Source organism: Formica exsecta, unplaced genomic scaffold, assembly GCF_003651465.1.
Source record: "Formica exsecta isolate Colony F162 unplaced genomic scaffold, ASM365146v1 scaffold332, whole genome shotgun sequence".
Classification (NCBI taxonomy): Eukaryota; Metazoa; Arthropoda; class Insecta; order Hymenoptera; family Formicidae; genus Formica; species Formica exsecta.
The window spans coordinates 175148-185866 of record NW_021850572.1 but is presented as its reverse complement, the minus strand read 5'-3'; the positions used below and the strand labels follow the sequence as shown (position 1 = coordinate 185866).

Genomic DNA, 10719 nt, shown 5'->3' with positions numbered 1-10719 from the left:
ATATAATTCTTTTAATTATATATTATTATATTATTTCTAACTATATTAATTTCTATCCTTTAGATAGTCAAGAAAATAAGTAAGAAAATATTAAAATTTAGAGACTCTTTCAATTTAAAATAAAAACAATTGCTCTTTGGGACACATGTTTCAGCGTCTACAGAATTAAATTTTCAAGGTATATTTTCGAGATGTATATCCAACTTTCCCGCATAATATCCAGAATGACAACAAATGCTACATAGATACTTTATGCTCTTCTCGCCTGTTGCCGGCTGCGTGAAAGAAGTTAATAATTTATTATATTGTGTTGTAAAACAGATTTACATTGCAAGTTTCGTTTAACGAGAAAAGTGAAAAAGAAAATTGCATCCGGAGAATAATTTTCAACCGGTTCCATTAGGCGTAATAACTCACGATATGTCGCTAAAGGAAAGTGACAAAAGCATATTATAATTTCATATTAAATAAATTTTATATTAATTGCATATTAAGGTTCTCTAAATTAGCTTTATAATATAATAATAATATAGTTTAAAGAGTTATTAGCTTTCATAAATTGTACAAGTGCTGCATAAATAAGCATATATGTATTTCTATTACATTCATGTTTCTTTACTTTAAAATAAATAATCAATATAGAAAACTTATATTTATATAGTTGTAAAATAAAAATTTCTTATGTATACATGTGTGTGTACATCGACGTACATAAATGTATAATTTGAAGAAATGCTTACATTTCAATAATAAATAATTATAAATGCTCTTAAATACATTGCAATGTTGACTTTGATATGAATATAATTTTTTTTTTTATGATAAGCAATTTATATTTAAAGTACTATCACACGTGTCTTCTTGTTCTTACATCAAAAGCATTAGTTTTTATAAAAATATAATTTGATCTTTAATACATTATATAACATAAAAAGTGTGTTTATAAACGCAAATTGAGTTATAATACGTTTCAGAATTTGTTGCACGATTACATTAAATTTCTCATAGAAGACAAATATCAAAGAAATGTCAAAGTTACAAGTTTCAAATTATAAAGCTATTATTATCAGGAACCAAATCAGAGAGCATAATAATGTACGCGACCTAGTTACCGCTTCACTCTTGTACCCTTTTATTTTTTATTTTTTATAAAAGCAATCCTTTTATTTGATCCAATATCCGCGGAACATATAAGCTGTACTTTGGAACACACCTATCGCTTTGTATACTGCAATCTATATCGCAACCTAGTCGAGAAATCTCATTAAAAAGGTAGATAGCATTCCTCGTACTTATCCTTCATAGGAGAGAAAAAAAGGACAAAGATCTCGCGGTGAAACGACGCCGCACGCGGTTTTATTTATGAATGTCCGTTACGAGTCTTTCATGCGCCATTCCCTCTCCTCTCTACTCCCAGCAACCACCCTCTTTTCCGTCCTCATCGCGGAAGCTGTCAACGCGTCTCATCGTCCAAGTGCTACCGACAATGTGCTCGACGCTTACCAACTACGCTCGTAACATAAAGAGGACGAGAATGGGGAGAGAAAGAAAGAGAAAAAAAGAAAGCGGGAGAGGTAGAATGAAAGAGCGAGAAAAGGAAACAAAAAAAAGAACTTGTTACGCCGAAGTCGTAATACACTCGACGTCGTTTTAGAGCGTGCACGTCCACCTCGCATAGCGCTTCTCCTCGGCCCGTAGGCGATATGTGTCGCGTACAGTTGCGAGAACCACGTGCTTCATGTGTACCGGACAGGCAGAGACGGTCGAGGAACGGCGTACGGATAAAAGGAAGAACGATTTCAGGGAGAGCGGCTCGAGGACGAGGAACGCGAGGGCGAAAAAACGGCGGTTACGTCCGCCGCGAGGAGGAAGAAACGGAAAAGAAGGTGCCGGAGCGCGGGCGAAGAAAACGCGAACGACGGCGGGAGGGCAAGGGCGGTTGTAAATTGTGTGCGCAAGACGGGGGTGCGAAATCTCTCGGGGGTTGATAGAGAAGATGTGCAACGCGCGCACGCGTCTATCTATATGCATACATGTACACTCTGTTTCGTCTTTTTTTTCTCTCCTCGAAAGCATACCGGGTGGTATGGTATCGGTCTATTACGTACGCATGACGAGCTCCATGAGCACACGCGTAATGGAAACACGTCGTCCTCCTTTATCCCGCGCGCGCGGTCGCAGAGTTGTCATCGCGGCAATTACTCAAGTTCGTATGCAGGACCGAAATGCAACCGGCGAGCGCGGCCAGCATTGCGGTACAACACGTTTCGCTTTTACGAATGATTCGTTTCGCTGTAACAATGTAATTGCACGTTGCCGTAATGATGCGGCCGCGCGCGTTTGAATAAACCTACCACGGATTTCTCTCGTTTTCCGCTGCATTTCCCCTCCTCTCGCGTGTCTCCCCGCATCCCGCAAAACAACACTTCCATGTCCCTTTTTTCGTTTCGCGCACTGTGTTCTGTGCTTTAGATGCGGCCACCCCCTCCTCCCTCATCGTCTGCTGGTTGAAAACGGTGGAGAGGAAATCAGAACTCGGCGGCGACTCTTTATTTTCGTTTACGTCAGTCGCTCTTGCACAAGACGATACTTGTGTATACCTACCTACCTACCTACCCTTTTTATTCGTACTTTTTCCTTAACATCTCTCCCACTCTCTCCTTCGCAACCACTCGTTGCACCACCTTCCCGCAATACTCGCTTCATCCCTTAGTTGTATATCTACAGTACGAAAGGAGTATCCGAGCGTGCAGTTCTTTAATTTCGCGAGATATCTTCTCGTGGGCCGAGCGCTTTCGCGACTCGGATTCGCGGTGAAAAATGACTCGGGCAAGTTTCCCCTCGAGAGTATATCGTGTCCTAACCCGCCGGACTATCGCTCATCCTTTCTACTTCGATTTCTCTTCCGTTTGCGTGCGCTCGCGTAATCGTCGTCGGCCGTAAACGAGAATGTTGATACGATGAGTTTAAGTACTTTGAAACGAGAATAATGCCGACGAGATTTCGATATGTTTAAAAAAAGGTTCCTTTTAATTAAATATCTTTTCATACGATATTTTAAGGTAATTTGTACACACATCCGATACTTTGGAATTGTAAAAAAAAAAAAAAAAAATTCATTTTAAACAGATAAAGCATATCGAAATCTTGGTAATGCCGCTTCCAGTATACAGGATATATTAAAATCGTAAATTAACGAAATCAGTATCCATTATTATTAATATTGCGCTTCCTATAACGATAATAGTACATTGATAGAATTATATTTGTTTTGCCTAATTGAAACATACAAAGTTGTGTCAATTGCTAGCACCAAGTGCTTTTGAATAATTAGGTTACAATGCACATTGTGCTAATATGTGCTCGCATTATGCTAATACTATTCAATATTACAATTACATGTGTTGTTTCAAGAATGTTAGCTTTTTACACGAATATTATTTAAAATTACGATATTGCTTTCTAAATACAAATTAATTTTATTTATTGGCATTATTATTGCAATAGTTTATACAATGAAAAAATAATAATATCAAGTGCACAAACAGAAAGACAGATAGTTGCATAAGCATGTAGTACTGTAATGTTACAAAACACGACACGACGTGAAATTAAAACTACGTCACGAGTTGTTATTGCGAGCGGTTCTCTTATGCGATATCGCCTGACTATCATCTAAAGAGATAGTCTTTACACGCACGGTATTGCGCGATATAAATAAGAAAATAATGTTTTTTCGTCAACATGTATTGCACCTACACAACACACGTAAATTACTGGCAGCTTAAGACCGATGGCTTACGAAGAAAAATGTAGAGACAGTGATTCGTATTTACCCAACTATACACAGTTCTTGAAGGTTTCTCAAATATTTTAACAAGATACGAACGCGCGACCAAGCAATTTTGCGGTATAATACATCGTCTGAAAGAGCGAAACTGTATGCTTCTTGCATTAGAATCTCGGCAATAACATGTGAAATTTTCAATGCAACTTAATAATCGAGTAACATGCTCTCATATAATCGAATAACATTAAATAATTAAAGAGTCAATATGTAATCACATATTTATCTACGGAAAAGTAAAGAGACATAGAAAGAGAAAGAAAGAGATAATAAATAAACAAAAAAAAGTTATGATTATAATTTATATCATATATTCAAAAAATACTTATTTTAAATAAGTAATTATTTATGTAAATAATTACTTTATATACTCGCTTAATATATAACGCTTATAATATTATGTATATAAAACAAATAAAATAAAATTTTAATTGAATAAGTATAATTAAATTTATAAATTTATATTCATATCATAAATTTTAATTAAATTTTAAATTTTAATTCGTTTAGAAGCAAATAATGTACTATCTTATATAACGCAAGAGAGAGCATTTGTGTACATCACGAATATATGACGAATGTATGTCATATTGTTAATTCGCATAACAAAGCATCATTAAACGTGCACATGAAAATCAGTCAGCATGCGCGCGCGTGTTCGCCTTTATTAAAGATAAATATATTAAACGTACTCGGCAACCAAACAAGCATCGGTTATTCAAGTTTTCTAGCGGCACTTTGGAAAACGTTGAATATTCCGATGTGTAAATATTGGAAAATTCTAAGCGTGATAGCGGTTATCATCGAACGGCTATGGTATGGTAATAATCACGCTTGTATAGCGCTCGTGATTTAAACGTCTAACGCACGTCATTCATTCCTTGATCGTGATACATGTATGACCGTATAAAAAATTAAAAAGAAATGATGTTATGAGGAAAATATATGCTCTAAAAGCGGATATGGTGTGCACAATCTATAACGATAACATACATTTTTATTTTTTTGTTTGTTTTCTATGAAACAAAATACTCAGATTTCTGTTTATAGATAAATAAAATTATATGTACATGGAAGTTTAGGTTTTCAAAATATATATATATATATATATGTGTGTGTGTGTGTGTTTTGAATAAATATAATTGATGTTTTTACATTGATTTCTAAATGTTATTTAACAAATTTCAGAATTGTTTTATGTATAATTTTGCTACGTATAAAACCTGCTTACTAATATTATATTCAATATGTTTTATCACACAAATAATCACTGCACTGCTTAAAAAAACTACATTGATATTTCCAGGCTAATAATTACTGCGTTTATACGAAAGACAGATTCAATTAGTGTTTCATTTTGTTTTGCTTTGTTGCAATTGAAAATTTATTTTTTGCATGAGTATCTCATAGAGATCTCATACGGAATTAAATTGCATATAAAATTATAAAGCACGTATAGGTTGCAGAGATTAACATTTTTTAAATAAAAGGCGACTAAAATGTATATGAAAAATAACAATTGTCGGTATATCTCCGACAGTACAAACTCAGCATTATAAGTAATTAAAAGTTAAACAACTTTGATGAATAAAATTTTAGTATGTGTGTGTGTATAAATAATGAAATTTTACTTCACTTCAGATACAGTTTTGTCCGAAAAATTTTATTTGGAAGCTATTATTAATCAATTATTTACAACGAGATTGAAAAATGGTGATAAATAAATGACTTGCCGTCAAATTTTTACTACAACATTATTTGCTTTATAGTTTCATCACATAATACGGCGCTTGATGGAAAAAAAGTTCCGCATTAATTTAGTTAAAATGTCATTTGCTAAATTTACATTTATTTCATAAACGATGTTTATAATATGTGCAATAAAAAACTCATCTAGTAAAATTATCTGAATATAACAAATTTAAATACAATTTTGCATATACTTTACTTGGTGGTATTTTGTTTTTGCAAAAAATACTTTGCACACTGGACTGTTAAATATATCCCTTAGTATACGAACAACAGGAAGGCTATCTAATCCGGGTCAGATTACGGGGGTTAATTTCACATGTTATCAGAGAACTCAAAGATAAGCATCTGTCCGTAACGTCAAAGTTTGCCGTGGACACAGGACGAAATAGTAGGTGAATTCGATGCAAGTTGTACAGACGGATAATTAGTCCCAGTGGTACAATCGACATAATTATTGTCTGCTGCGGTTTATCCCCGCACACACTTTCCTCCTGCGAGTGCCCAACTCTCCCTCCAACCCCCTTCCCACTCTCTCTCTCTTTCTCTCTCTCTCATTCGTCAGATTACGGGGGTTAATTTCACATGTTATCAGAGAACTCAAAGATAAGCATCTGTCCGTAACGTCAAAGTTTGCCGTGGACACAGGACGAAATAGTAGGTGAATTCGATGCAAGTTGTACAGACGGATAATTAGTCCCAGTGGTACAATCGACATAATTATTGTCTGCTGCGGTTTATCCCCGCACACACTTTCCTCCTGCGAGTGCCCAACTCTCCCTCCAACCCCCTTCCCACTCTCTCTCTCTTTCTCTCTCTCTCATTCTCTCTCTCTCTCTCTCTTTCTCTCTCTCTTTAGTTTGTCGTTTTACAACCACTATCAAACGCTCGTGCCACCAACAAAACATACGATCACATTAATGAGCCCAACAAGAGCCGATTGAACGGGTTTTGCCTAAACAAGGAATGCCCTGTTAATTGTAATCGCTCATCAACCACGAACGCGCTAATTACAAAGGCAATCATCGTAACGAATGTCAAATACAGATAACGCCATCCCAGCCGTTTGTGTTCCCATGGACAGATAGATACGTAATTCCTAAAGCCCGTGCTCTACGACTTGTTTGTCTAGCGCATTACCATTAACCTGGTTATGTGCAATAAGAAGTGCCTCCTACTTACGCCTAAGCTGAAATGTGCATCTCCTGTCGCTAGTCGTGCTGATTGCAAAGACAATCGTTGTAATAAGTGGCACATATATCTACTGAATACCTTCCTTACGATAAGCAGTTGCATACCTTTGGAATGATAATAAATTATTAATGTGCAATAATGCTGTATATAAAAGTCTATTTCGTAAACACATCTATTACATTAGATGTTAGAGTTTGTTATCACAAATATAAAATAAAACTCATTAAGCAATTAATAAGCGCGCGCGCATACTAACATTTAATATTCATAAAGATAAATAAAAAAATGTCGAATTAACATTTTAAACTTTTTGCAGTTTTGATAATTTATTCTATTTGAGAAAACTACATTTTTTTTCCAATGAATTACAAGTAGATACAGATGGATATATGTACATATATAATAGATATACTACATATAGTTAGTAAATACACTAATAAGGTATATTAAGAATTTACTATATGTCTAAAAGATTTTATATATAAGTTTTAGTCTGCAAATGCTATTTAATTTAACTCGCCACAATTTGTTAAGAGTGCTTCATACTTTGGACAAGTATATATCATAAAAGTTGAGTGCTTAAGTTATAATTCACGAACATTTTTGCTTATTTATACCAAACTTGAGAAGAGAGAAAAAGAAATTCTATAATAAACTCCGAACTATTCTCCACATTATTCAAAGAACAGTCTTTTCGTTCAAAATTGTATTATTTTGTGTTAAAGCGATCGAAATTTATCAACTTCGAAAGTAAACTGTATTTCTAATATTATTGATTGTTAAACTGAGTAGGTCAGTAATAGCTCACGACGTACTTTTACGTGAAACCAAAAAGTTATATATTATCGTGCAAAGTGACGTAGACATAATATTTTATACGTGTATTTCTGTGTCTTTTATAAAAATCATGTGTAGTATATAAGTTTCTTAAAAAAATTGCTGTGCTATCTATGTCACGTCTATAAAAAAAAACAAAAAAACAATTAAACTTTATTATATCAGAGATACGATCGAACAAGCTATCTTTAAAACTGTCATATCTTTTAGCTTTTGTATGTATTTAAAAAACGAATTGACCATATGTTTTTTATCGGTTAAAGGCTAGCTGGTCCGCCACGAATAACACAAAACAATCTGCACATAAAGAAAAAGCGCACACATGTTATCCGTACCTCACAAATTTCAAAGTTTTTCTTTCACTAAAAAATATACGAGCGGCTGTTGCATAGTTTCAATCGCCTGTGTAAAATGCGAAAAATCCCTAGCATTAATAAGATAAATCAAGTAGTCGGTTTTTAAATAGTACAACAATATTACTCAAAACGCTCGCACAATTTAAAAACAATAATGTGAAAATAAAAATAATTCACATATTATAGCACGCTGTAAATAATATAGCTCTGACTATAAATAAAGTATTTCTGTTAACTGAACTTATCAAAATTTTTATATATTATTTATTAATCATTGATTTAATTTCCTGCCAATGCAGGGGAGAGAGTGCTCACAAAGATCATCGAAAAAAAAAAAACAAGAAGAAGTAAAAGAAAATCTTACTTTTCTCTCTTTCAAATCCCTAATAAAATCAATTTTAAATGAAGGTGGAGATTAAGAGTTCATTGGTGACATTCGGATTGTCTCGTCAATTGGTATAGTCAGTTAAATACATGCTCGCTACTTATGTTCCTTTTACACGAACGCGTGACGCCGCAAAACACGCTCGCGCACGGATAACGCCAAAGATACCTGTCAAACATCCCTCGGTTGGAAGCGTCCCAGAACGTACCTCGGCGCATATTCTTCCCCGCTATTCTCCCCTTCCGTCTCCCCGCCCGTTAGATGTCATTTTTCATATCCCGACCCTAAGAATATCTGCCGTAGGGTGACGTTCTCCAACCCCCGACGTTGACAATGTGCTGCGTTGATTGAATCGTCGAACGTCAAGGCATTTTCTGCCTCGACCTTCTCTTTCTTCCTCTTCCTCTCGCCTTTAGTCGTTGTGTCTCTTCCCTTATCCTCCTTCCCTCCTTTCTCCCTCTCTCCCTATTGCATTCTCTCGTTCCACTTTATTGCCTTACTCCTAACCGAGATTCAACCTCGCATCACAATCCTTAGCAAGATCCCGCTTGGTAATTCACACGATGCAACCGTTCGTGTAACGTAAATTGCTTTGATATGCCAAAGACCGCGTGATCATTCTCGATATTTATCGCATACCAACCTCGCCGATCCCCATCATAAAATGCTTTCCAATTTCATCCTCGAGATTAACGTAGGAGAGAATGTCGCAATTTCGGTTTGAATTAAACATAGACGTCAGACGGTATGATATTGTATATAAGATAACAAATAAAATTCATTAGAAATGTAGAAAACGAAATTGATTACGTAAAAGTATATAAAAATAAAGTATGTAAAATATAAATACGTTACTTGAAAACATTTATCTATGAGATGTATAAATAACTTTTTACTTTTAGATATAGAATTTGATTCTATCTCTTACATATACTTTATTCTTTTTTATATATTTTCTTTTTTAATTGTGTTGTGTAAAAAAACATTTTTTTTTTTCATTTGTAATGTATTAATAATAACAATACGTGTTGGAATAAATTAAATTTTTTTAATGCTTTTTCTATTGTAATAAAGTGACATATTTTCTTGCAGAACGGCTGTTTCGAGGATTGTACCAGAAATTCGTGCACATATCTTCCCACGATGTCCACATTAATTCTCTCTTTTGACCAAGAAAGGAAAAACTACATGACGTACTACCGAAGAAGAAGCGGCTATTGCATTTGTATTCCTTTACTAGTACGTCATGTGGTCTGTCTTGTCAGAACAAAGCCCTAATGTCCAAGTCCGCTGCGATGTTTCACGCGAGCATTCTTCTCCGGTTCCAGAAAGTCGGATAGACATAAAAATATATCTGGTCTTATTCCGTTTTGCTTTGAACGTAAACTCACCGTGCAAGCAGTGCGCCGACTGGTTTAGCAAGAGAAATTCAAAGGAAATACTTAAAAGCGGTGAAAACCGACGCTAATGGAATTTCGTTGTAACTGACATTTTTTTTGCGCCTTTGTAGTGCGACGTACTCAGAATTATGAACCAGATCGGTTTTGCGGTCGAAATAAAAACTCTGCGAATGATATTCCGATTAAGCGAGAGACAATGCACGCGCAACGTCTTTTTCGATAACACAATACACAGTATATCGACTAAAGCTATGTAAGAGAAATGTCTTTAAATTTATTCATCGATTTTATTTATGTGTAATCTCATTTTTTATTTTTTTTTTTTTATTTATTAGAATATTATTTGAGATATAATATAAATATAATATAAAAAATGTGCAAAAATGAGGAATCAGCAGCTCCTAATTCTCTCACCAGTGTAAAATTAATTTTAAAAATGAAACTGGCGAAAACTAGAATATATGAGAACACTACATAAGAAACAATGTTATTTTATGTTCAAATTTCAAAAAAAAATATTCAGATAATAAATGTAATAAATGTGTTATGCTTTAAACTATTTCAATTAGTTACTAAAATTATAAGCATTAAATATATAACATTTATATTTTCTTGCAAATAATTTTATTTTTATAAACAGTATAAATATATAAGAATTACGAGAATTAAAAGCATTAATTTCAGAGTATTCTTTTTAATGAATATTTTACAAACATTTCATAAATAAAATATCATGCGAATTTTATTAGTCGTACAACCCAAGAAAGTCAATGAAATATATGCATATGTATATCATACCATGTTTCTTTTTAAATAAATTCACAAATGTCTACGATGCTTTTGGCGTTATTCTAATTTAATGAAGCATGAGCAGACAAAAAACCGGTACCACTGGTGGACCATTTGGTTCTCTCTTAATTTGTCTCTCGCGCAGACGAGTTGGAACACGAC

General features: G+C 34.2%; 1 protein-coding gene across 1 annotated transcript in view; it reads right to left on the bottom strand.

Annotated features, from left to right (window-relative positions):
• LOC115238307 (lachesin-like) overlaps window positions 1-10719 on the bottom strand; it is an 80898-nt gene that overhangs the window by 26506 nt on the left and 43673 nt on the right. The gene's annotated exons all lie outside the window — the stretch shown is intronic.